Below are 25,912 nucleotides of genomic sequence, written 5' to 3'. Positions count from 1 at the left end.
ATAGATAATAGATACTAGATTAGCAAATTGACTAAACTAAAGTAGGAATAATAACAAATAAAATGCTTAAATCATCAATCTAGAAAAATTTAACTAAATAACAAAAAATAAAGTTAAAAATCAAGACAAAAAATTATAAAGAGCAAATATTAACAAATTAGTTAAGCACTAAAGGACAAGTGTTTTGCAAAGAAATATTGATAACAAAAGCAAGTAAAATCCTTCATACTCTCAAGGAAAATTTCAATGTATTACGCCTAAAAACTAATAGGAAGATCAAGATGTTTTTAAGATAAAGAAAGTAATAGATCATCAAAAGAGGCAAAAAAAGGAAAATAAGTCAAATAAGGAAATAAACACAATTTGATTGTGTGGTTAATGGATAAACATGAAAAGGAAGGGATGTCTTTTAAGAAATAGATAAAATAGATATAAGCAAAGGAATGTAAGGAGGGGTATGCCCCTCCAAAAGCCTCTATAAAAAGGATAAAGACAAATGTAAGTTATTTTATATTGCCATGGGTAAGATGCAGGATACAATATCAAGAAAACTAACTTGAAAAGTGGATAAACAATGTAAACTCAGAAATTAACTGAAAAAGGGGACATATCCTCAAATAGTCTAGGACATTGGGGTATGCCCTTTTTAATTTTGTAATTTGTATAAGATGTTAGGTTTTGGGCAAGATTGGATGTTTTTTCTCCATTCTTTCATACCAGTGCTCATTTTAACGAAAAATTTGTAAATTTTTATTTTTAATAATATAATATATAAGACTTTTACTGATAAAAATAAATAATTATATTTGAACAAAAATATTAAGTCTATGGATATAACATTTAATTGTTTTCTAGTCCCAATTGATTTATCCAAATTAACATTCCCACTTTAAGCGATAGGATTCCGAACTGCGATTTACTCTCCCCATTGTTCAACTATTATCTTTCCCCAAAAGAGACATGAACCCGATCTTTACAGGATATATGTTCTCTCTTCGAGGAGGCCTAAATTTATTTTATCAGGATTTCTTTGAATTTATATTCCCTCCTTATCGTCCATACAAAAATCCAAAGGAATGTAGGGTTATTAAAAGACATCATAATTCACAAAGACACACTAATGCAATGCTTTTATAAACCTTATCGGATGTCCAGGGTTTTAGACCATTACTGCAACTTCCAGAGTCTTGGGAGACTACTCGTGTAGCTGAAAGCTCCTGCATACACTTCTGGTACTCAAATGTTCTTACCATCTATATGTTTCGGAATAAGTGTACATTGCTTAAAGCTGAAATTGGATGAGTGGATGAACGTGTAACTTGTTGGTATCTATTTTTCATGTTTCCTGTTTAAAGAACAATTGCTTTTGCATGGTGTATCCATTGTGCGGGGTGTTCTAAATATACTAATCTTGAACTGAATTTTTTGTTTGATTACATAAGTCTCGATATTTATGGACCATTGCTGTTAGCTAGCATAAGATAATATGCTTGGAATTCTACTCTATGCGCTTTCAAATGATAATTTAGCTCATAAAATTAGGATGAGAGATAGATGTAATTTTATGGGTAGTACGCTGACAGCTGTTAAAGTTAGCTGCATAAAGTTAACAGTTTTGGGCCCTATTCTGAAGAGGTATATTCATCAGGTGAACTATTCAGTTTAGGGAGTCTCAATTTAGATTTAAGCTTTTTATTATCCTAGATACTTGGTATTTGTTTACTGGGTGCAGAAACATGGCAATGCTCTTTTAGGAGTTCTGATCTCGAAGAAAGAAAGCAAAACGAGGATAGGATGAGAAAATTTTAGACCAGAAAATAATAAGAGAATGGGGAATCGATAAACAAAGAAGTATGCAATTTTTTAATACAGAGGGATGAACCTCCGTCTTATTGTCACACTTTCTTTTGAAAATCATACACATTAAATACCATTGCATCTCTCATGGACTGCGGGAGCCCCCAACCCTTGAATCAGGCTTCAAAAAATTTAAAAGGTCAGGGCGTTTATGTACAGTTAGAGGACTTGCTCCACTATTCTCTCACAAATAAAATTAATTTAGTTCTAAATGTCCTCTCGGAGACATAATTTCTCCTCGGTGCTTTCATCAAAATGATTACGATCGGTTAGGAGTTCGCGTATAATGTGCCTCATTTTCTCTTATCAAACCTTGGGTATGTGCGTTGCTCATGTGACTCCAAACAATTTGCGAGTCTTTGAATGCATGTTTTCATTGCAAAGCATTTTTTTGTTTGTTTTGTACTGTTTTGTTTCGGAATCTGTATCAATCTTGGTCTAGAATTTAATTTGAAACAGATTTCTGTCAAAATTACGCAGGGTACATCATACAATGAATGAAACCACAGGAACTGTGTTTTTAATTTGTTTGTCTATGTTACAGGTTTTATACAGATTTTATGAACCAATCATGTTACATAACCGACAAATAAAAACAACATTTGCAGAAAGGACTGAAGAATTTATATTTATGTTCACAAACAGCCAACTGAGATCCTTTGTGCATAACAAGTATAACCAACAATGATAGCTAAATAATTTGGGACCTCAGGAACCATTTCCTGATTTTCAAAATATTTTGGCATCCTGAAAACTTTTAGAAACTACTAACAAGGGGCTTGGAACCAGCAGTTTCTAGTTGTTTGTTTTTTATGCTGGAACTCAGGTTTGCAGAAACTTCAAGTTTGTAAAAGCTTCTGATACCCTTTCCAAGAGTTCTTTGAAATTTCGACCATTTCCAATACTTGTACCTGACAATTCTCTGTTTTTTGTGGTTTCCTTAAGAAATCTTTCCTAAAAACTACCTTTTTTCCCTTGGCCTAGCCACCCCACCATTGATATCTACATCCTCAAAGTTTGCAGCTGCTTGCTTTTAATCGTTTGTGCAAGTTAAGGTATAGGAATGCCATTTTTCAATGCCCGTAAGTTGGGTTCAATATTTTTAAAGTACTAGTATAGTTTCAAATTATTTGGAAATCCATTTTACATACTATTTCTCATATTTGCTTACTCCAATTAATCATGATTTTCCGATAATTTGTGATTTAGTTGTCTCCCATTTTTTGAGGTCATCATCCCCACTCAAGGGAGATGTTAAGGAGGATAAACTGCAACCTTAAAAGTTAATAAATTTACTAAATGGGGTATTTGCAGGAATAATTAAGGAGACTATCTGTTGCACTGAGGCTTGGACATTCTATCTAACAAATCTATCTGAATCCTTTGACTTCAACAATTGGGCACAGTTTGGTTCTGGCTATGCATGAAAGAATTATAACTGAGACTGACATGCAAATGCTGGCCTCATTTTTAGTTTGGGAGCTTTCTACTTCCCTGGGATAATTGACATTTTAGAATTCTTAAAAGTTATATGTAGACTTATTGACTCGTTCTCAAATTGCAGGATTGTTGTTAAGCCCAGGGAGTATAATAAAGCAGTAAATAACTGCACAAAACTGACTTCACATACTTACAATAGGATTGTTGATCAGTCATCTTGGCATGGGTTGGATGACTAGGATACAGAAGACCTGTGGAATGTTTCTAAAATAAGTTAAAGTTTTGTTAATTGTATGGGTGGGAGAGGGGAAATTACCTTTTTGAGGAAATAAACTCACCTCCCACACCTTGGATGCTAGTAAAGAAACTTAAATGTATTCTAATTTTTAAATACACTTGGGAATTGGGATCTTCTGATGGATAATTAAAAGCCTATTCGTAGATGGTGATAAAATTCACAATGTCTCAAACTTTGCTGACACGAAGTTAGAAAATGCAGTGCAGTTATGTAATTGCCTGTTGTGGGTTGCAGCAAATGTCATCGATTATTTTGAATCACAGAAATTGTCTTTTTTGGACAAGTTTTTTTCCTTTCAGAGTTGCCAAATCCAGTCCTCTATCCACCATTTTTGGTTTTCTTGTCCTCTTGGAAGACCCTCGCCCATCATTAAAGAGATGAAGCAGTGGATCTTGAATAACTGTCATCATTGTGTGCTGTGGGTTGCAGGAAATGACATTGATTATTTTGAATTACTGAAAATTGTTTTTTTTTGGACAGGTTTCAATTCTTCCGGAGTTGCCAAATCCTGTCCTCTATCCACCACTTTTGGTTTTCTTCTCCTCTTGGAAGACCCTCTCCTGCCATCAACCTGGAGCAAGCTTGTATTTGTTCAAATTTCTTTCTCTAAAGGACTACAGGGGATGACTTGCTGCTCCTAAATTTTCTTGTGCATATAGGATACTGCTTTCTTTGATTCCCTGTTAGCAAGCTTCAATGCCTAGTTTGTCTTTAATGTGGAGCTTTATTCTCGCCTGGGATCCCTCAGTCTAGCATCAAACATTTGCTTATCTGTCTAACGTACTGCATCCTTCATTAATCTTTACCTTTGGCCTAGCAAGTGTTGAAATTTAATCTGTACCAAGGGTCACCACTCTTGGTTCAATTTAATTAATTACAATAATTATCATATATTGTTATATGATATATAACTATATTATAATAATTATATCACAATACTATTATAATATACTTTAAATATTCAATAATAATATAATTAATATAACAATTATTATAATAATAAATATAATTATTGTATTAGGCAAGAGCCTACAACACAATGGTAAATTGTGAGCTTGCCATTGGGGAGGTCTTGGGTTTGAATCTACTTGAGATTAACACATAATAATAATTGATCTTAACAATAATAATGAATGAATAATAAATAATCTAGGCTTCAGCCGATTACATATCAAAAGAAAAAAATATAATTATTATATTATAATAATATTTGTGTATTAATTAATTAATGTCTCAAATAATAGTTTGCACTACTTGAGACATCATTGTGAATTGGATATGTGAGCTTCATGAAGCTATTCTTCAACACTTTCTCTTAGCTAGGGAGGCTTTCATATTAGGTTGAATCATAATGAACATATCATTATGGTTCACCATAACATTACAATGGATTTTATGATCTCGTATATCACCTCATGTGATATTGAACATTATGTTCTTGGATATCACCTCATGTCACATTGAACATTATGTTCTTGGATATCATCCCATGTGATATTGACCATTAGATATCTATCATTATGTTATGTTCCTCATTTTATATCTATTGTTATGGCATGTTCTTTGGATACCACCTTATGTGATATTGAACATTAAATATCTGTTATGTTCTTTGAATACCACTTTATGTGATATTGAACATTAGATATATGGCATTATGTTAAGTGATATTGAACAATAGATGTTTACCATTACGTTAAGTTCCTTGGATTCTACCTTAACTGATATTGAACAATAGATATCTACTATTATGTTATGTTCTTTGGATACCACTTGAAGTGATTTTGAACATTTATGTCATGTTCTTCGGATACCACCTCAAGTGATTTTGAACATTTATGTCATGTTCTTTGGATACCACCTCATGTGATATTGAACATTAGACATCTAACATAATGGATTTCAATAAATCTTCATTGTGAGATCATCACCTCACAATGAGGATTACAGTGTACAAGTGTCTTGTCATTGTGAGACCATCACCTCACAAAGATATTCATATCACAAGTAAAAGGAAATTATCTTGGATTCACTCACGTGGTGTTGTCATGGCATCATACACATGACACATACTGTGAACCCTCTGGTGGCGATAAGGGCTTATATCTCAAGTCTTTCTCAAAGAGAGATGTATTACAATGAATTGTACCTTGGACTTCTCTCTCAAGCAGAAGAACTCATTATAGTACATCTCAAGGAATCACTGATATTGAGATTCCCTTTCAGCCAGGGCTTTGTGTGTCTTGAAAATGCACAAACTTCACTTGTGTCATGCCCAAAAACAGGGGCAAAAACACAACATTTTTAAAAAAAAAGTTAATAAACCCATGTTTAGCACATACTAAATTGAATATGTTATGGAAGGTTAAAATGGGATTGAAGTGAGTTTTGGTTGTAATTCATAATGATGCAGAGTCAACATCTCAACCCTATTGCACCATGATGGAACCTTAGGTTTTAGTGCTACAAGAACACTTAGTTCGGGTTACATAATTCGGTTTGACTAAACCATAGTTAAGATGTGACAACATATTTGGGAAAAACATTAGGGTTTCCTAGTTCTCGGGTTAAAGTTGAATTAAATATGTTTAGTTGAGTAAGTTAGATTCATATAATCTCATAAATTATATTTGTTTATTATGTCATCTGTTATTCATTTAGTGTGTCAGTTCAATCCCTTAGGTGAATAAGTTTAGCATCCTCAATAGTTTATCTAACACCTTAATACTTGATTTCGTTAAAAATCATACTTTAATTTAATTAATTAACTCGTTATTATTCATTGTTTAATTATTTTCGACATTCATTTCATTCTTAAACCAAATTTGCATAATCACATTCGTCAAAACGTTAAAACTTTCCTTTAAATAACCTTTCTCATTTCTGCACACATATTTAGTCATCACTAATTGCATAATTAAGGTATTAACATATTCATAATTCTGAATCATTTACTGAAATACATCATCATAATGCATGCCTACACATTAAACCTAAGTTGCCGGTTCGGATTCTGGTACAAATGCGTGTTCGAGTTTCGGGTTCGAAATTCGTCCAAATATTTTTTGGGTTGAGTTTGGATTCGATTTGGGTTCGTCCATACCAATACATATCTTTTAAAATATATATTTGTGTCTGTGTATCCACGAAAAAGTAAGTTCATAAACCACTTTGCTAATGGTAAAGCAACATAGGAAAATGCACCATCATATCTATGTTGCAATATAATAGGATACTAATTGCATCATATAGCCATACATACTGATGGAAAACTAAATTTTTTCAAAATTTAAGGTTTCCATTTGTGAAATAGTGATGGAGATCCAAAATGGAAATTGTCATTGTGGTTATTACATTAAGTGCAGAAATTTTATTACATAGTTTGAAGCACATTTGAGCAAGCAGATAGCTTACAGGAAATAAGGAGGGAAGTCCTAGAAAAACATTTTCAAACCAAATCATTCTCATAAGCGCATATTACTCTATTTATTCATTGTCTCTGGACGAATTTCGTTGATGCTCCTAAAGTCTATTCTCCACTGTTCATGGCTTATATAAAGTACTTGCATTATCAACTTCATTATCAGCAGCTACAGGCTTTTTTTTCTGTTGGTTCAGAAGCAATGATTGCAGATGTGGATGTTAGCAATAGATTTTATGTGGATGTTAGCAATAGATTTTGTGTATTATTATAAGGTCATAATGGACCTATTCAAGCAACAAAAAATTAATCCTGAAGGAAAATACACCTCACGTACACTTGACTTTGGCTAATACCATATGTCTGAACATTCAGAATACATAGAGAAGTAACCAGCAAAATTCAAAAATGGTTAAGCAAGGGAATGATCTATGTTCAAAGTAAGCAGTTTTTGTGATTAAACTGCCTTGGGTTTGGCTAAACTACAGTTGGGATTGGAAAAGAAACCCCAATGCACTTGGAAGGACTGAAAGTTGTTCAACGTGTGTATGGTATTTGTTATAATCAAAGGAGTTAAATCTGTACAATAAATATTAGTCTGGGAGTTGTAGCAGTGGTGGTCACATAAAGTCAAATGCAGCCATGATGGACTTTAACAATTTAGATAGCAATTATACCAAAGACTGGTAACCTATGACAATTCATATTCCTAAAAAATTTTTTATAACCAAGTTACATATATATGCACTTTGATATATTTTATTCTTTCATTGGTGAAGGAATGAAATTTTGAACTAAGCTGGTGGATGTTGGATCATTGAGTATAAATTTTTTGTATGTGATTTTGGAATTGAAATGCATTGGATGGATCATCCGTAAGGAGCGTCTTTGTGCATTTTTTTAAATTTTCGGCACAATTTGTAAGCGTATCAATTTTATTTACATGGGAGTTTTAAATTGTTATTAAGTTGTGTCCTTTATAAATATTTTTATTTATTTTCTATAAACGTTTTAAAATTTCCATGAGTGGAGTAGGTCATTATTACATTTAAAATTTGATAAACATAGATATTGTGAAATATTTTAATTGCTTTCATATTTATGTCTAGTTTGTCTCCGCAAGAGTTAAAGTGCATCCTAGTCTAGTATAAAATTGCGTTCATATAATTGACCCGTCACGTTTGAATTGTTAAAATTGTTTATGGTTTAAATGCATTGAATTTTATAAAGTTGTATGTTTCAACTTATAATATTGACTCTGATTGCCCATTTAATTAAGCGCTGGTCTTTATATTGCTCTTGATTTATAATCCATATGCTGGCAACTGTGTCATTTCTTTCCGTTGAGGAATTAATATATTCATTTGTTGTGTTCATTCTTTATTTAAAACATTATCACATTTATTACTCTTAATTCGTAATTTGCAATCTTAAAGCATTCTATAATTCTTCTTGTTTTGAAAAGCTTTTGTTGCATTTGCATTCTAATTTATCTGTTACAAGCGTCTTGGATCTAAGTGTTTCGTCCAGGATAAGGTATACCCGCTTTGGTTTTGTAGAGCTAGAAGTGCAGGGGATTTGGATCGCATCGATTAGCCCCGTCAAGTTGGCCTTAACCGGTTGGATATCCCAGCATCGAGTTGGCAAGACTCATAGGATTCCAACCTGCGGTTTTGAGAACCAACAGATTGGCGACTCTACTGGGGAACATTGCAAAACAAATCCTAAGACTTTTTGATTGTAGACTAGTAAGAGTTAGATTCTATTTAATTTGTTAAAACATTTTGATATATTTGAAATTCTAAATTGATAAGTTTTTTACAGTGCATTTGATTTCCTTGAAGATTTAAATCTCATGTAATTATTTTACAAATTCTAATCCAACTTATGAGGGTTTGATCTTGTAGAAGCATTCTATATTTTTCTTTAAGCTTTTTTTGTAGATTCAATCTTTGGTGATTTATACTCTGCTTGAAGGAAGAACTCAGATTTTTGAAGACAATTTATTTCCTCTATTTGGAGGTGGCGACTCTATTCTATTTTGATTGGTACTTTAACAAAGAAGTGCTTGAATCATCAGTGACTCTACTGAGGGAGAGGACTCAAAAGAAATGGTAGATGGTCTTTCAAATATATCGATCATTTGAAAGAAAGCCTTTTGTTCCAGATGGCATCAGGCCATTGGATTTCAGCAATTTTGATTATGAACCTAGCAAGTTATCTCCAAAGCTTTCACAATTGGTACCAAAGTTCCATGGAGAATGGGATGAATTGGCAATTTGACATTTGGATGCATTCTATACATTTATAGAGGATTATGAGATTTATGCGGAAGATCAAGTAATGAAATTATTTGCCAGGACTTTTAAGGACAATGCAAGACAGGCATATGAATCATTACCCATACAATGCATCTCATCTTGGAAACAATTTGAACAATGGTTCATATATGAATTTCATGATACAAGCGAGGAAGATGCCATGTGTTATGAACAAGACGAAAATCAAAGCTGCAACATGGAAGAGGATCCTGACATGTCTCCACTTGATGCCTTTTTCAATTTGGAAAGGTATGAGGGTGAGACTTCAGCACATTTGTTTTTGAGGGCGATGAATATTTATCATGAGATTCCATCAAACCTCAAGCCTCCTTACAAGGAATTTCTAAACAAAATTGTTAAGTTGAGAATCTCGCTAAAGGACCTTGATGTGAAGCTTCTTCCTCAGATATGGGATGAAGCTATTAAAGATGAAGAAAAGGATGGAAAACTAAAGCAAGAACATAATGATGTTTCAGATTTAAATGTAGAAGAAACCGAAGAAGAATCCAATCATGATGAGACTGGTAAGGAATTAGGCTATGGAGAATTTGGAAATAATGAAGAGGATTCTTTGAGTGTGGATGAGATTTCAACCTTGTTAGACATGGAATATTAGAAGTATATTAAAAAGGGTGGTTAAGTTTTTCTTCCCATACACAAGGAGAAACAAAAAATGTGTCCTATGAAACAATTAATGAACAAGAAAATTCATTCATCTTATCAAATCCATATTACTTTAACAAGAAGGAAGCCAACGAACTAGAATATGCATTTAGTTCTCAAGAGGATGACATATTTGTTGAAGATGTGCATTGTGGTCTAAGTATAGAAAGAGATCTATTTAGATACAATTTCAAAGAATTTTCAGATCTTGTGTATGATGGAATAGTAGAAGGAGATTTTGAAAACAGTGTGAACATGAAAAGAATGAAAATGCATTCAAAAAGGACTTCCATATCATTTTAGACACCCTATACAGTGAAACAATAGAGAATCCGGACATAGTATTTTGTGCAAGTGAAGTAGAACAACATGAGAAAATGTCAAATGAAGGATCTCGCGGAGATATGCATGAGCATTCTATGTTCAGTCCATTGTTTGAAGAAGATTTTTTATATCAAATATATCAGCATTATGAAAACATGCTTAAGGATGATTCTGAAAATAATGAAAATCATAGCATAAGTGGAGAAATATATTTATAGAAAGAACCATTTTTCAATCCATTTTATGATCATTCTTTGCATTTAAAATGTGAAGATGAGATGGAATCAAATGTACATAATGAGGAGGATGTGTTGGAAGTTAGTCCTGAAATTTTTTCAAATATCTCAATTGATCAGATTTTTGATAAAAGAGAAGTAATAGTTGCTGATTGTGAGCAGTCTTCAAAGCCTTTTTGTTATGAGGAACAACATCTAGTGTATGGAGATCAAGCAAGTTGTGCAGGAAAAATTAATTTGGATGCTTGTATGACTGATCAAGAGCACGACTCGAGGGATTTTTTGTATATTGAGCAACACAGCGTACATGTGGATCTCTCAAAGGTTAAACAAGAGTCATATGCCAAGGATTGCATTCATGAAGAAGAGATAGTAAGTATATCTCATGAGGATGATGTATTTGATATAGGTATGAAGTATGAGCAACCTACTGAAGTAAGTATTCCTCAAGACTTTATGGTAATATTTATTGAGAATATGTTAAGCGAAATGTTTTTAAGTTTTCATTATAATTCATTTAAAGATTTTACTTCTCTATGCACTGATCAAATCAATAAAGCAAGAAATCAGATGTTAGGATTAAATGACACTGAAATTTATTTCTTTTCAAGTGATCTTGTTGATAAAGCAATGGTAAGATTTAAGTCAAGACAAGTGATGAATGAAATGCGCATGTTATGTAATGATTGTTTTCTAACACTTGTTAATGGATTAGATTTTATTAAGGAACAATATAATACCATATTCAGCAGGTTCAAAGTGTTACACAATCAGAATTGGGTGTTCGATAGAGGAAAGAAGTATTGTTCATTTTTTGGGGGGCCTAGGACCACCCAATTTCACCGTGCACCATGTTAAGCATGGATGTTCAGTCTGCTCTACCAGAGATAGCTGAAATCTCATCATACTCACAAAGAGCATGTGTCCCCAACAAGAACCACTGATGGAACACTAAATTTTTTCAAAATTTAAGGTTTCCATTTGTGAAATAGTGGTGGAGATCCAAAATGGAAATTGTCATTGTGGTTATTACATTAAGTGCAGAAATTTTAATACATAGTTTGAAGCACATTTGAGCAAGCAGATAGCTTACAGGAAATAAGGAGGGAAGTCCTAGAAAAACATTTTCAAACCAAATCATTCTCATAAGCGCATACTACTCTATTTATTCATTGTCTTTGGATGAATTTCGTTGATGCTCCTAAAGTCTATTCTCCACTGTTCATGGCTTATATGAAGTACTTACATTATTAACTTCATTATCAGCGGCTACAGGCTTTTCTTTTGCTGGTTCAGAAGCAGTGATTGCAGATGTGGATGTTAGAAATAGATTTTGTGTATTATTATAAGGTCATAATGGACCTATTCAAGCAACAAAAAATTAATCCTGAAGGGAAATAAACCTCACTTACACTTGACTTTGGCTAATACTATATGTCTGAACATTCAGAATACATAGAGAAGTAACCAGCAAAATTCAAAAATGGCTAAGCAAGGGAATGATGAATATTCAAAGTAAGCATTTTTTGTGATTAAACTGCCTTGGGTTTGACTAAACTACAGTTGGGATTGGAAAAGAAACCCCAATGCACTTGGAAGGACTGAAAGTTGTTCAACGTGTGTATGGTATTTGTTATAATCAAAGGATTTAAATCTGTACAATAAATATTATTCTAGGAGTTGTAGCAGTGGTGGCCACATAAAGTCAAATACGGCCATGATGGACTTTAACAATTTAGATAGCAATTATACCAAATACTGGTAACCTACGACAATTCATATTCCTAAATGTTTTTTTTATAACCAAGTTACGTATATATGCACTTTGATATATTTTATTTTTTCATTGGTGAAGGAATGAAATTTTGAACTAAGCTGGTGGATGTTGGATCATTGAGTAGAAATTTTTTGTATGTGATTCTGGAATTGAAATGCATTGGATGGATCATCCGTAAGGAGCGTCTTTGTGCAATTTTTATTTTCGGCACACTCTGTAAGCTTATCTCTTTTATTTGCATTGGAGTTTTAAATTATTATTAAGTTGTGTCCTTTATAAATATTTTTATTTATTTTCTATAAACATTTTAAAATTTGGATAAGTGGACTGGGTCATTATTGCATTTTAAATTTGATAAACATAGATATTGTGAAATATTTTAATTGTTTACATATTTATGTCTTGTTTGCCTCCGCAGGAGTTAAAGTGCATTTGAGACTAGTTTAAAATTGTGTTCATATAATTGACCCGTCGCGTTTGAATTGTTAAAATTGTTTATGGTTTAAATGCATTGAATTTTATAAAGTTGTACATTTCAACTTATAATATTGACTCTGATGGCCCATTTAATTAAGCATTGGTCTTTATATTGCTCTTGATTTATAATCCATATGTCGGTAACTGTTTCATTTCTTTCTGTTGAGGAATTAATATATTCATTTGTTGTGTTCATTCTTTATTTAAAACATTTGCAATCTTAAAGCTTTCTATAATTCTTGCCGTTTTGAAAAGCTTTTGTTGCATTTGCATTCTAATTTATTTGCTATAAGCATCTTGGATCTAAGTGTTTTGTCCAGGATAAGGTATACCGCCCTTGGTTTTGCAAAGCCAGAAGTGCAAGGGATTTAGATCGCATCGATCAGTCCCGTCAAGTTGGCCTTAACCGGTTGGATATCCCAGCATTGAGTTGGTAAGACTCGTAGGATTCCAACCTGCGGTTTTAAGAACCAACACATACAACATCATACACTTGCTTGGTCGCATGCATGGGACATATTTCCATATCAAGGGACTTTTTGAGAATGAAAGGAATCATCAAAAGATATGTGTAGTTATCTGATTTTTTTTGTATTGTTTAGAGGATTTCTAACCAAGCTAGATCAAAAGTTGAGATTCAGATTTGGAGCCCTGAATTTGAAGAATATATCATAGTTTTCTAAAGAAATTCCTTTATAATCATCAATTTGGACTTCACCAATTGTCAATTTGTATTTCCTCTATAAGCAAGTTTTTATTTTCACTCACAAATGCATAAATGACATATAAACCATATTTTTTGGCCTTTTTAGTAGTCACTTTTAGGATTGGGAGGATTGAATAAACCAAATTAGGCAAAAAAACCCTTCACAAAAGTAAAAACAATTTGCTTTGAGACCAAATTCAGCTCGGGTTCAGCTGTTGGGCAGCAAACTCTTCAAAATTCGCTCTGAATTCTGCCCACATTCCTCTAACATATTTTGCAGCGAATCTATGGCTCTCTAGGAGTATTTTGCAAGAATTTGACAAAGACCAGACTTTTGACAAAATTGAACCAGACTTTGAGGGTTGCTGGAGAGAATTTGGTAACTTATCATTAAACATCAAATACCATGATTAAGCATTTTTAAAGTAAAGCATCACACGACATAAATAATATAGATAATGTCTAATACATCAAATAATGTCTCAACATAACAAGTCATAATGTGTCAAAATAAAAAGCATTAGATGTGATATGATGGATCAGGGCAAGGCCTTACATCCTCCCCCATTTGGCATAAACTTCCACTTGGAGCTTATCAAAAAGGTATGGGTACTGAGATCTCATTTGTGTTGCATCTTCCCATGAAGCTATGATCTCATCATAACAATCCCACTGGACCTTAACTTGGTCTAGCTCTCAGCCTCAAAGAGCTAGGGTCTGTTAGGCAATAATATAGAGGGGCTCTAGTGCTAGCTGCCCGTCCGACTCCACCTGCAAAGCATCCCAATGTATAATGTGAGACTCATCACATATATATATATATATATATATATATATATATATATATATATATATATATCCTCTAAGTACAGAAACATAGAAGACATTGTGGATGCGTGACAGGTTAGGTGGCAAAGCTAAATGGTAGGCAACTAACTCTATCCTCTCCAAGATTTCAAAAGGTCCAACGAACTAAGGTGCCAACTTAGAGCCCTTTTCGAATCGAATCGGACTCTTGTGCAGTCGCACTCTCAAGAAGACTCTGTCTCTGACTATATACTCTCGATCAATCCTCTTAAGCATCAACATACTTCTTTTGCCTATCTTGGGTCTCGCTAAGACACTGTCTAATCAAAGTCACCTGTTGCTCCATCTCTCTGACTAACTGAGGGCCAATAGACACTCTATCTTCCTTCGTGTCCCAACTCAAAGGTGTTCTACATGGTCTACCATACAAGGTTTGATAAGGTGGCATACCTATAGAGGAATGGTGCCCATTGTTATAGGCGAACTCGACAAGATGCAAGTATTTTGACCTGATGGTCCATCACGTACATGCGCAATTTATCCTCTAATACCTGATTCACTCTCTTGGTCTGAGGATGGTATGCTATACTATAATTGAGCCTAGTGTCCAATGCTGCCTGTAGCTCTCTCCAGAAGGATGATGTGAACAGTGAGTCTCTATTTGAGATGATTTTACGAGGAATACCATGAAGTTTGACAATGTCTCGAAAAAACACTTGAGCTATATCTCGTGCTGTGAAAGTAGTACGCACAAGTGAGAAGTGGGCAACCTTGGTCAATGTGTCAACCGTCACCAAAATGGCATCATGGCGGCGAGAAGATATGGGAAGACCAACAATAAAATCCATAGAAATGGTATCCCACTTCCACTTTGGAATCTCATGAGGCTGAAGAAGTCCACTAGGATGACGGTGCTTTGCCTTCACCCTTTGGCACTCAAGGCATCTCGCAACAATGCTAGCAATTTGCACTCTCATGCTTGGCCAATGATATAATTGTCTCAGATCTGCATGTAGCTTCTTAACATTGGGGTGCGCTGCATAAGGTGCTTTATGAGCCTCAAGTACAATGAGTTCGCGCAAACCCCCAATGGAAGGTACATATATATGTCCTCTATGATGCAAAAGTCCATTGGAATCCAATGAATACTTTGAATACTTCCCTTTTAAGGGTTTCTGAGATTGCACCAATTGGCAAACCTTTGCATAAAGCTCATCTTCTGGCAAATGATGTAGGATCCGCTCTCTCAAATCGGTGCAAGTAGTCACAGATGAAAGTTCATAGCGCCTTCTATTTAAGGCATATGCAGCCACATTCTCCTTTCCCTTGATGTAATGAACATCAAAATCGTACTCACAAAGGGACTCCATCCACCTTCGTTGCCTAGCATTAAGGTTTGGTTGTGTAAATATGTATTGCAAGCTCTAATTATCGGAATGAAGCTTGAATCTATGACCTAGAAGCAAGTGTTGCCACCTCACTAAAGCATGTACCACTGCTGCAAGCTATTGGTTGTGAGTAGGGTAATTAAGCTCACAAGTCTTCAACTTCTTAGACTCGTAGGAAATAGGTCGTCCATCCTGCATAAGGATTGCCCCTATGCCATCCAAAGATGCATTGGTGCACATCACAAAATCTGCAGAAGTATCTGATACTGCAAGGATTAGTGCACTCGTGAGGGCTCTCTTGATCTCTTGGAAAGCTCTCTCACACAGCTCTCTCACACTTCTCTGTCCACTCATATTTCTTCCCCTTTCTCCGAAGAGATGTGATCGGGTGTGCCAATTTAGAGAATATCGCAATAAAGCGTCGGTAATATCCTGGTAATCCCATAAAACTCCTCACCTCAGTGACACTGGTGGGTGCTGGCCAATCCATGATGGCCCTAATCTTCGATGGATCTACTGAGACCCCATCACTTGATATAACATGACCCAAATAATGTATCTCAGGTCTGAAGAATGCACACTTTGACAAGCTGCCATACAATTGGTTTTCTCTCAACTTCTGCAACACTTGTCTCAGGTGCTCCTCATGCTCCTCATCACGAGAATATATCAAAATATTATCTAGGAATACAACTACAAACTTATCCAAAAAGGTACAAAATACTCCATTCATGAGGCTCATGAATACAGCTGGAGCATTCGTGAGACCAAATGGTACCACAGTGAACTTGTAGTGACCATACCTCGTACAGAATGCAGTCTTGTGGATATCACTCTCCACAATCCTCAACTGATGATAACTCGACTTCAAATCTATCTTCGAGAATACTTGGGCACCCTATAATTGATCGAAGAGATCATCAATCTTGGAAAGTGGGCATTGGTTCTTAATGGTCACTTTATTTAATTGTCGATAGTCAATGCACAACCTAAGTAATCCATCATTCTTCACAAAGATCATTGGTGCACCCCAAGGTGACACACTAGGTCAAATATGCCCTTTCTCTATGAGTTCCTCCAACTAGGTCTTTAGCTCACCAAGCTCATGGGTAGTCATCCTATATGGTCCTCTCGATATTGACTTGACACTTGGCACAAGATCTATGTGAAAATCCATTGCTCTAGGTGGACGCATACTAAGGAGCTTTGAAGGAAATACATTTGCAAACTCCTGTAGAATAGGAAAGTCATCGAGGGATGACTCTCCCTCCAAATCCTCCTCTTTGTCACTAATGGTGATAGCAAACAATTGACATCCCTTTTGCATGCACCGTCCAAGCTGCATAGCGGAAATCATACGCAGAGATACGGGTCTCTGCTCTTTGGAGATCACCCTAGGAATCCCATGCTCATCCATACACACTACCCTCTTCTATTGACAATCCATCTTGGTGCTGTGGACATAAAGCCAATCCATGCCAAGGACAACATCATATGATCCTAGAGGGATAATGTGTAGATCAAACATTGTGGACATGTCTTCAATCCGAATTTGACAATTTTGGACCATGGAACTAACTGACGCCCTGACTCTTGAGGCTAACTCTACCTCCTAAATGACATCTTGTCTAACTGCCACTAGCCCATAATGCTCCATTATAAATGGAGATATAAAGGACTCAGTAGCTTTGGAATCAAATTAAATAGCAACCATACTACCTCGTATTATACCTGTGGCCTCGATAACTATGGCCTGATACTCAACTTGGTGGTTATCAACCGCTGCAAACACTCTGTGGGATCTACCCATATGTCGAACTATAGGCTCTGAGGTAGCCCCTCTTTGACCACCGAATGACTGTCCTTACGAACACTCTCTAGTTAGGCGACCCATGCCATCACAAGTGTAGCACGGTCCACGAGTATAAACCTGTACACCCTGTGATCTGGACTGCTGTGGACCTCCAGTCTTACTAGATTCATTGTAACCACCCCTAGAGGACTGCTGAGTCCTTGCTGGCTATGACTGTGGGGCTTGAGTCCTTTGATCTTGTTTAGGACCTTGTGACTGCCACTATTTGGGCTAAGAGCCGTGATATCCTTGTGATGGTTTTTGCCTAGAGTCCTGTTGTGCTTTCTGCTGCTGGAACTGTTGGCCCTTAGAGGACCCTACTGAGTTGTTCTGATTCCCTTTCCAAGGGGGTCTTTGCTGTCCTGACTGCTCGGTAGGGTTTCAGTTTTGAGACTGATCCCAAGACTCCTGTCTACGTCGAGTATCTCAGCAACTAGTGCTATCTCAACTACCTGTCTGAAAGTAGTAGGGAATGCCAAGTAGAGTGCACCTTGAAGAGAGAAACTAAGGCTCATAATGAAACGATAGATCCGTAGTTTCTCGTGCTTCATGTATTCAACATAAGGAAGGAGCTCGAGAAACCGACTCTCATATTAGGCTACTATGAGGTCCCTTTGCTGTAGAGAATGAAATTCCTCTATCTGGTTCTGTTTAAAATGCTCGGAAAGATACCTCTCACAGAATTTGGCCAAAAATGTCTCCCATGTGAGGGTGTCAATCCTCACTCCTATGGACTCTTCTTGTTGCCACCAGTTGGAGGCATTCTCCCATAGTAGATGGATTGCAAGTCGTGCCTTCAGATTACTCCAATAAGGGTGTAATCCAAAGCACTGCTGTAGACTCTGCAACCAAGCCTTCGCTATTGCTCCGTCTGTGGAACCCAAAAACAATGGTGGCTGGAGTCATATCAACTCCTTGATCTCATCTCCTACACAATTAGGAGGTCTATCGGGTGGTGACTCTGAGTGTGCACCGACTCACCCTCATGATCGCCCTGTCCCTCCACTGCCTCGGTGGAGGACTCCTACTCTTCTCTCTATCATTTGCCTTGCCTCCTCCGAGGACTTGTGCTTCCCCTTTGGCAATCTGCTACTCAAGCTGTACTATGGGTGGTAGCCTCTACTAGACTACTCCAATCAGGGTTTGGAGGGCATCCAAAATATCCTTATTAGGGTTTCGTGGTGGTGGCGGATGTGGAGGTGGTGGTCCATCCCCTTGTTTTGCTCCAACACGTGCAGCTCTACGATCTCTGCCTTGTAGACATTTTGTGTAACGAGAGGTATCCTTCACAACAGTTTAAAGTTTGAATAATTTGAAACGTAATGGTTTTAGGTTCCTATTGTTGAAATTGAGGCTCTGATACCAAAATGTCGTGCCCAAAAATTGGGGCAAAAACACAACCACAATTTTTTTTAAAAGTTAATAAACACATGTTTAGCACATACTAAATTGAATATGTTACGGAAGGTTAAAATGGGAATGAAGTGAGTTTCGGTTGTAATTCATAATGATGTAGAGTTGACATCTCAACCCTACTGCACCATGACGAAACCTTAGGTTTTAGTGTTACAAGAACACTTAGTTTGAGTTACATAATTCGGTTTGACTAAACCATAGTTAAGATGTGACATCATATTTGGGTCAAACATTAGGGTTCCCTAGTTCTCGGGTTAAAGTTGAATTAAATATGTTTAGTTGAGTAAGGTAGATTCATATAATCTCATAAGTTACATTTGGTTATCATGTCATCTATTACTCATTTAGTATGTCAGTTCAATCCCCTAGGTGAATTAGTTTAGCATCCTCAATAGTTTATTTAACACCTTAATACTTGATTTCATTTAAAAATCATACTTTAATCTAATTAATTAACTCATTATTATTCATCGTTTAATTATTTTTGACATTCATTCCATTCTTAAACCAAATTAGCATAATCACATTTATCAAAACATTAAAACTTTCATTTAAATAACCTTTCTCATTTTTGCACACATATTTAATCATCACTAATTACATAATTAAGGTATTAACATATTCATAATTTTGAATCATTTATATCATCACTAATTACATAATTGAGATATTAAGATATTCATAATTTTGAATCATTTATTATTCAAATACATCATCATAATGCATGCCTACATATTAAACATCAAATACCATGATTAAGCATTTTTAAAGCAAAGCATCACACGGTGTAAATAATATAGATAATGTCCAGTCCATCAAATGATGTCTCAACATAACGAGTCATAATGTGTCAAAATAAAATGTATCAGATGTGATATGATGGATTGGGGCAAGGCCTCACAACTCGGGTAAGTAGCTTGGTGAGAATATCAACCGTTTGGTCCTCAACGTTTAGGCATTTCAAATTGATAGCATTCCTTGCACCATATCTCTATTATAGTGATATGTGCTTTGTTTGGTCATGAACGTAGGGTTGGAGTTTGCATCACTCTTGGTGAATTCCAAACTCGCCGAGCATCCATCTAAGAGTATAATGAAGTAGGTGTCTGCATAAAGGTCTTCCAGCCATGGGATTCCATCCCATAACTTATAGTCCTTTGATGACTAGAGAAACTGTTGTGAAGTTTTCACACCATCGCCCCAAAATTTTTGGGGACCCCCTTTTTTCTAATTGCCTTGGCAAATTTTTGGATTGTCCAACAATTTTGAGTTTTGAAAATTTTGAGCCTTGGACATCTTCAGGGCCAGTGGGGAGAAGGTTAGATTTATTTTCAGCTGGTTTCAACTTGATTTTCTAGAGCCACCAATTTCATCCTTGAGCCGAACAAATTTTAAAGAGCAACACTTGGTAGGATAAAATTGTAAATTTTGTACTTAGACATTTTTCTTTTGAAAATTTGGATATAATTGTATAAATTTGGATAATTTTCAAAAAATGAATTTTTTGTTAAATTTGGTTGTTTGGAAAATCTTAATTATTTTTTTTGTGAAGAAAATTAATTTTTGTGATGGTGAAATAAAATTGCAAAATTGATTTTTGGCTTTAGAAGAAATTTTATTTTATTTTTGTCAAAAAAAAAAAAAAAAAAAAAATTTATTGGCATAGCAAAATCGATTTGGGTAAGAAATTGCAAAAAATTGATTTTAATAGATTAAAATTGTCTTGAAAACTATTTGCCTTTAATGAAATTGGTAATTTAATATTGAAAAATGGCTTTTGGTTAGCCAAAATCCCATTTTAATGACGTATTAATTACTAAATCCTCATTAAATGGAAATATTTAACATCTCCAAGGCACCATTTAATTTCTTTTTGCAATTTAGAACTAATTGGCAATTTTAAAAGTTAATTTTCATCATGGCAAAATTAATTTTGGTTAAGTATTTAATTGTGGGCCATAATTTTGCATTAATTATTTGTTTTTCTTTCTCCCAGGGTCCAAGAAGAAAGTTGGGTATAAGAGGAGGCCTCTCTCCCATTTCTTCCTCACTTCTCACTTCTCCTTCTCAAGGCGTTGGTGATTTTGCGAGAGCAGATCTGCACTTTTCTTGCTTGGCAAATTTTGAGGAGGGCGAAATTTGTGGGAGCCGAAATTTGTGGAGGCCGAATTTTGTGGGAGCCGAAATTTGTGGGAGCCAAAATTTGTGGGAGATAAAATTCTTATTTTTGCAAGTGGCTGCGATTTTTGCCCTAGGTTGGGAAATTTTATTTGGAGGTGAATTGCATGATAAATTTTTAATTTGCAAAGGGATTTGAACTTCTTGAAAGTCATATCCAAGGTTCCGAAAAGTCGCTGTAAGTTTATTGGTTAAGGTGAATTTTCATCATCTAGAGTTGCAAGGAGTGCTTAAGCTGACATCCATCTTTCATTCTAGTCCAAGGATTGCTCCGCTTGGTTCTCCTTGCCTTTTGGTCCACCACTCTACCATCCCGTAATAGGGCGACGAGCATGGAGGATGATAGTGCAAGTAAGAATCCCAAGCGGGCGAACACTAAGAAAGACAAAGAGGATATGATGCCCAAAACTTCCTTCTTCTCAAAAATGAAGTGAATAACCGACACCAATATTTGTACAGTGGACATGATATGGATGAGGGATAGACTGAAGGAAGGACAATCCCCCTTGGCAAAGAAGATGTCAACGAGACAGATTTTGGATCGAAGTTGGATGAGTTGGGAAAGGTTGCTATCAAGAAAAAGCATTTGGGCACCTTTTCCTCTCTCAATGCTTTTATTGGATTTGAGAAAGAATATGAGAAAGATCACGAAAGGACACTACAAGCAGCAAGTGGCATGGTGAAGTCAGCGGAACTTAGGGCAAAGCACACACCCTGTCCTCCTATGGGAGAAGTTAATGAAAGGCTAGCTAAGTTCATTGCCTTAGCTAAGAAAATGAAAGAAAAGGGAAGATTTATGTTAGAGGATCATTTGATGTAAGCCCAAGTGGCAATTTCCCTTTCTTCTAGAATAGGATAAGTGTCTATTTCTGATTGGCCACCATTTTGGTGCCTTCTCATTGGTTGCCACTTTTTGCACTTTTTTCATTGGTCCATTGATGAGGTGGCAGCTTCTCATTGGCTGATGGGGTGGCAACCCTAATTAGGGTTTTGAGGATCCAATCTGGATCGTTGATCTTGTTTTGATCTCCACTATCCGTTGTATTTTTGGCCCCTATAAAAGGCCATTTGCTCTCATTTGTAAAGTGTTGGAGAAATTTTTGCGAAGATAATACCAAAATGCTCTCTTTTTCATTGTTGCGATTGGCATGTTGATCAAGAACATTGGGTGTTATTGCATGTTTTCTACTTCCACTTAGTTAGATTTCCTTTCAAGTTGTTAAAGTTGGTTTCATTTCAAATTGCTAAGTAGGAGTGAAGTAGATGGATAGCTGTATGGTAGCATTGGTAAATGTTTGATAGGGATCAATGCTAGACCACTAGCATCCTAGCGGCTGGTAGGGAAGCTTTGTGTGGTAAGCTAGTTTATTATTCTTTTGAATCATTGCACCTGTGGAAGTGAGGCCGCTGGTCTGCTCTCATTAGGTTCGATCCCCGTCCATTTGCTAACCTTTCATTCATAGGTAGGAGTAGAATAGTGAGTAGTTGGGTAGTCGAAGCTTAGAGAAGTAAGTTAAGTGATAGAACTCATCCATTCACCTTCCACAACCATCGCTTTCCCATCAACATCATCATTGGCAGACACATCCTCCATCACCACCATCATCAACATTATCTGCCTCCCCACATTTCACAAACCGAGTCACCATCACCTTCATTCCACCAAAGTCCAAGTCATCCGCAAATGAATAGCGTAAGGCCGCCTACGTGATTACTAGCGAATCACATCGATAAAACTGAGCGAGTATCCAACAGTGTAAGGAACATTGGAGCTATTGCTTATGTCTTCATGAGTAATAACTTTTCAAGAGAGGAGTTGCATGTTTGATATCCCATATTGAATATTCAAATCCTAATATGTTATGTAAGTGATACAAAACTCGCATCAACAGAAACCTTCTTGACATGGTCCATTCCCTTTGAACCAATATGATCAAGATCCTCGACAGTCAATTGAAACAAATCCTCTAGTTGGTCCCTTTGTTACGGAAGGATACCTTGTTGATAGTCTCAAACACGGATGATATCTTCCTCAAAGAAACTCTCATCATCTGACATGATTCACATACGATTGAAGGTGCTAGATCCAAGACCTCCTTGGACCTACTGTCATAAGATCAAGTCCTGTTCCAAATAGTTATATGACCATCTTGAGATTTGAACAAAATTCCTTTGTTGTTCACTCCCTCTTGTTGGGAGAGCCGTCTTGTCTTGAACTGCATAAATGCCTTGGCATCATTCCTAATGCACCATTCTTCTTTTCCTGCAAGAATATCATCAGGGACCAAGGAAAAGATCAAGAGCATCATAAGGCAAATGACTCTTATAATATATACGGGGATGTGAATAAGAGACTTACTAAAAATTAAAACATGGTACTCAAGAGAGAATGCTTATCTCACTATTCTAGAGCAAACACTCATCAACATCCTTCCTGCTGTAAGTCCTTTCTACATGTATGTGAGTCCAATTTGTAGTCTCTTCTAGTATCTCAACTCAATGCTATGCAAAAGGTAGTTGATATTTGTAATGATATGAAATCCACACCACTTCACTTCGCTTTCGATGACTCCAGCACTGTACATTTTTCTTGTCTTACACACCCACCACGACCTGAGTTTCTTTTGTAGCACATTCTAGTGTTAAATCAAGTTACCAGATGGGGTGACACAAAAACACATCTTGTCTAATGTGGCAGAGAAGTCAACAATTTCCACAGTGGCAGCACAAGTCTTCTATCTGTAGTTCTCTCAATACACAGTGCTTCCCAATCATTCCAAAATATAGCTTCTACTGGAGATCTTCAGACTCAATCACTTTTCAAAGCGATATGACATAGGTAAAGCCAGAATGTCCAATTTTCTGATACTGCACTATTCATGCACTGTTGCCAACAAATATACCAATATAGGTCAACCCCTCTACAGAAGCTCACAACATATGAAACAACACTTTTAGGGCTCGTTTGGTTGCTGGAATAGTAATTGGGAATTGGAATTTGTTATTTTGGTATTTGTTATTCTATACTTGTCTGGTTGACAAACTAAAATTGGAATTGCAGTTTAAATTGAAATTTGATTTTTTTTCCCTACTCGATAATTTCAAGCTTGGGAACAAGACTTTATGTCCCTGTAATATGTATCCTTGAAATAAGGCTGTCTCTCACAATGAGTTCTGCCAATCAACTTGAGTGATTGTGAGAAATACCTGCTGGCATATATCCGGAATTATTTCCTATCTTTAAGTGAACATTTGACAATCTTGAACATCTAAAATTTTCATATTCTTCCATGCGATTCTTTTTGGTAATGTTTTCAATCCACATTTGTAGATTCTAAACCTTTCCAGATGCATTCATTTTTCAATAGATTGTCAATAAAAAGTTAATTTCTGCATCAGAACAGGGTCAAGTATGTTAAACTGCTCAAAGTATATAGAGAAGATGGTAACTCTCTCAACCATGGGCTTCCTATATGTAATTCTTCCAGATTTTTCAGCCGTTGTAGACTATAAGGCAATTGCTTGAGCTCATTCCTGAAATACGATAAATTGGACCTTGGCGCAGATCAACCTGAGCGGGAAGTTGTTTGCAAAATTTCGTTAATGATTTGATGGAAAACCTGCGCAATTTAGCAGATTTGAAAATTTGATCAAATTTGTGAAAGTCAAAATGGGAATTGGAATTGCAATTCCAATAACAACTATTTTGACAGAATTGCAAATTCTAATTTTGGGGCCAAAATGGGAATACAAATTTCAATTCTTAATTCCGATTTGGCACACCAAACTGAGAATTAAAACAAATTCCAATTCCTTACTCCCATTCCAGTTGAATTTTCGCAAACAAACAGGCCCTTGGTGAGTATTCCCATTGACCTACTGCATTCCAATACTCTAGTTATCACCTTTCATGCTTTCTTTTGTAGTATGATTATGACTTTCTCCTAAAGCAACATTTATGCTTATTATTGCAACAATTTCATCATCAACACCCATTTTATTTCAATATTCCAAGTTCCACCATTTCACATATTTCGGATGAACAGAATATATATACATTTGTAAATTGGTTCAACCAAAATTTGGTTGCAACGCACTGTAGCTGCAAAACTGCAAACTGCCGCAACCAGTTGAGTAAAACAATCCTTGTTTTATCATTATTATTTTCTGTCAATCTTATTGTCAGTGACTCAGCTCTTGTTCGATGATTTAAAACTTTGATATTAGCATTGCAATATGCATCAAACTAGATTACATTTATTATAACCCTGATGCTCTTTTATACAGATGAAAAAACAAGTATAATAAATGTGGAATAACTACCATGTGTATAGATCAATCTAGGCAATAAATAGAGTTTGACATTCTTGGAGAGTATCCTTGTCTTGTTCCTCTCTGTGATTCTTGTAAAAACATGTAACATTTCCATTTGACGTGTTTTTCACTGCAATCTAAAACATTATGATTTATTATATTGAAGGAATCCAAAACCCTGACCTAGCCTAAGAATAGTAATTACTGCCATGTCAAGAGGTCTTTCAAGCATATATTAATTCTTTTCCAGCTGCTAACAATAGAAGAATGATATTTTTTCCACTATCTTTTGTAATTAATTGTTACATATGCAGAATCTAATGAGGGCTGCAATGTGTGAGTGCTGAGATTAGATGTGGCTCCAGATGTATATCTTTGCAGGTTGTAGTATGCCCAATTCATATATGTATAATCCACTCTCAAATTCTTTCCTCGTG

The 25,912-nt window shown here is 35.7% G+C and overlaps 1 protein-coding gene across 2 annotated transcripts in view; it reads left to right on the top strand.

Annotated features, from left to right (window-relative positions):
• Window positions 1-910: 910 nt before the first annotated feature.
• LOC149578094 (DNA binding protein) overlaps window positions 911-25,912 on the top strand; it is an 85,805-nt gene continuing 60,803 nt past the window's right edge. The window contains exon 1 of one of the 2 annotated variants that reach the window (XM_089827484.1): window positions 911-1,232. The gene's annotated coding sequence lies outside the window, so the exon portion shown is untranslated. The remainder of the gene's footprint in view (window positions 1,233-25,912) is intronic. The other variant, XM_089827485.1, reaches the window with a different exon arrangement.

The sequence above is a fragment of the Cupressus sempervirens genome, chromosome 1, assembly GCF_028749045.1.
Source record: "Cupressus sempervirens isolate cs-2001-9-10 chromosome 1, ASM2874904v1, whole genome shotgun sequence".
Classification (NCBI taxonomy): Eukaryota; Viridiplantae; Streptophyta; class Pinopsida; order Cupressales; family Cupressaceae; genus Cupressus; species Cupressus sempervirens.
The sequence above is the reverse complement of the archived record's forward strand: the minus strand, read 5'-3'. Positions and strand labels throughout refer to the sequence as shown.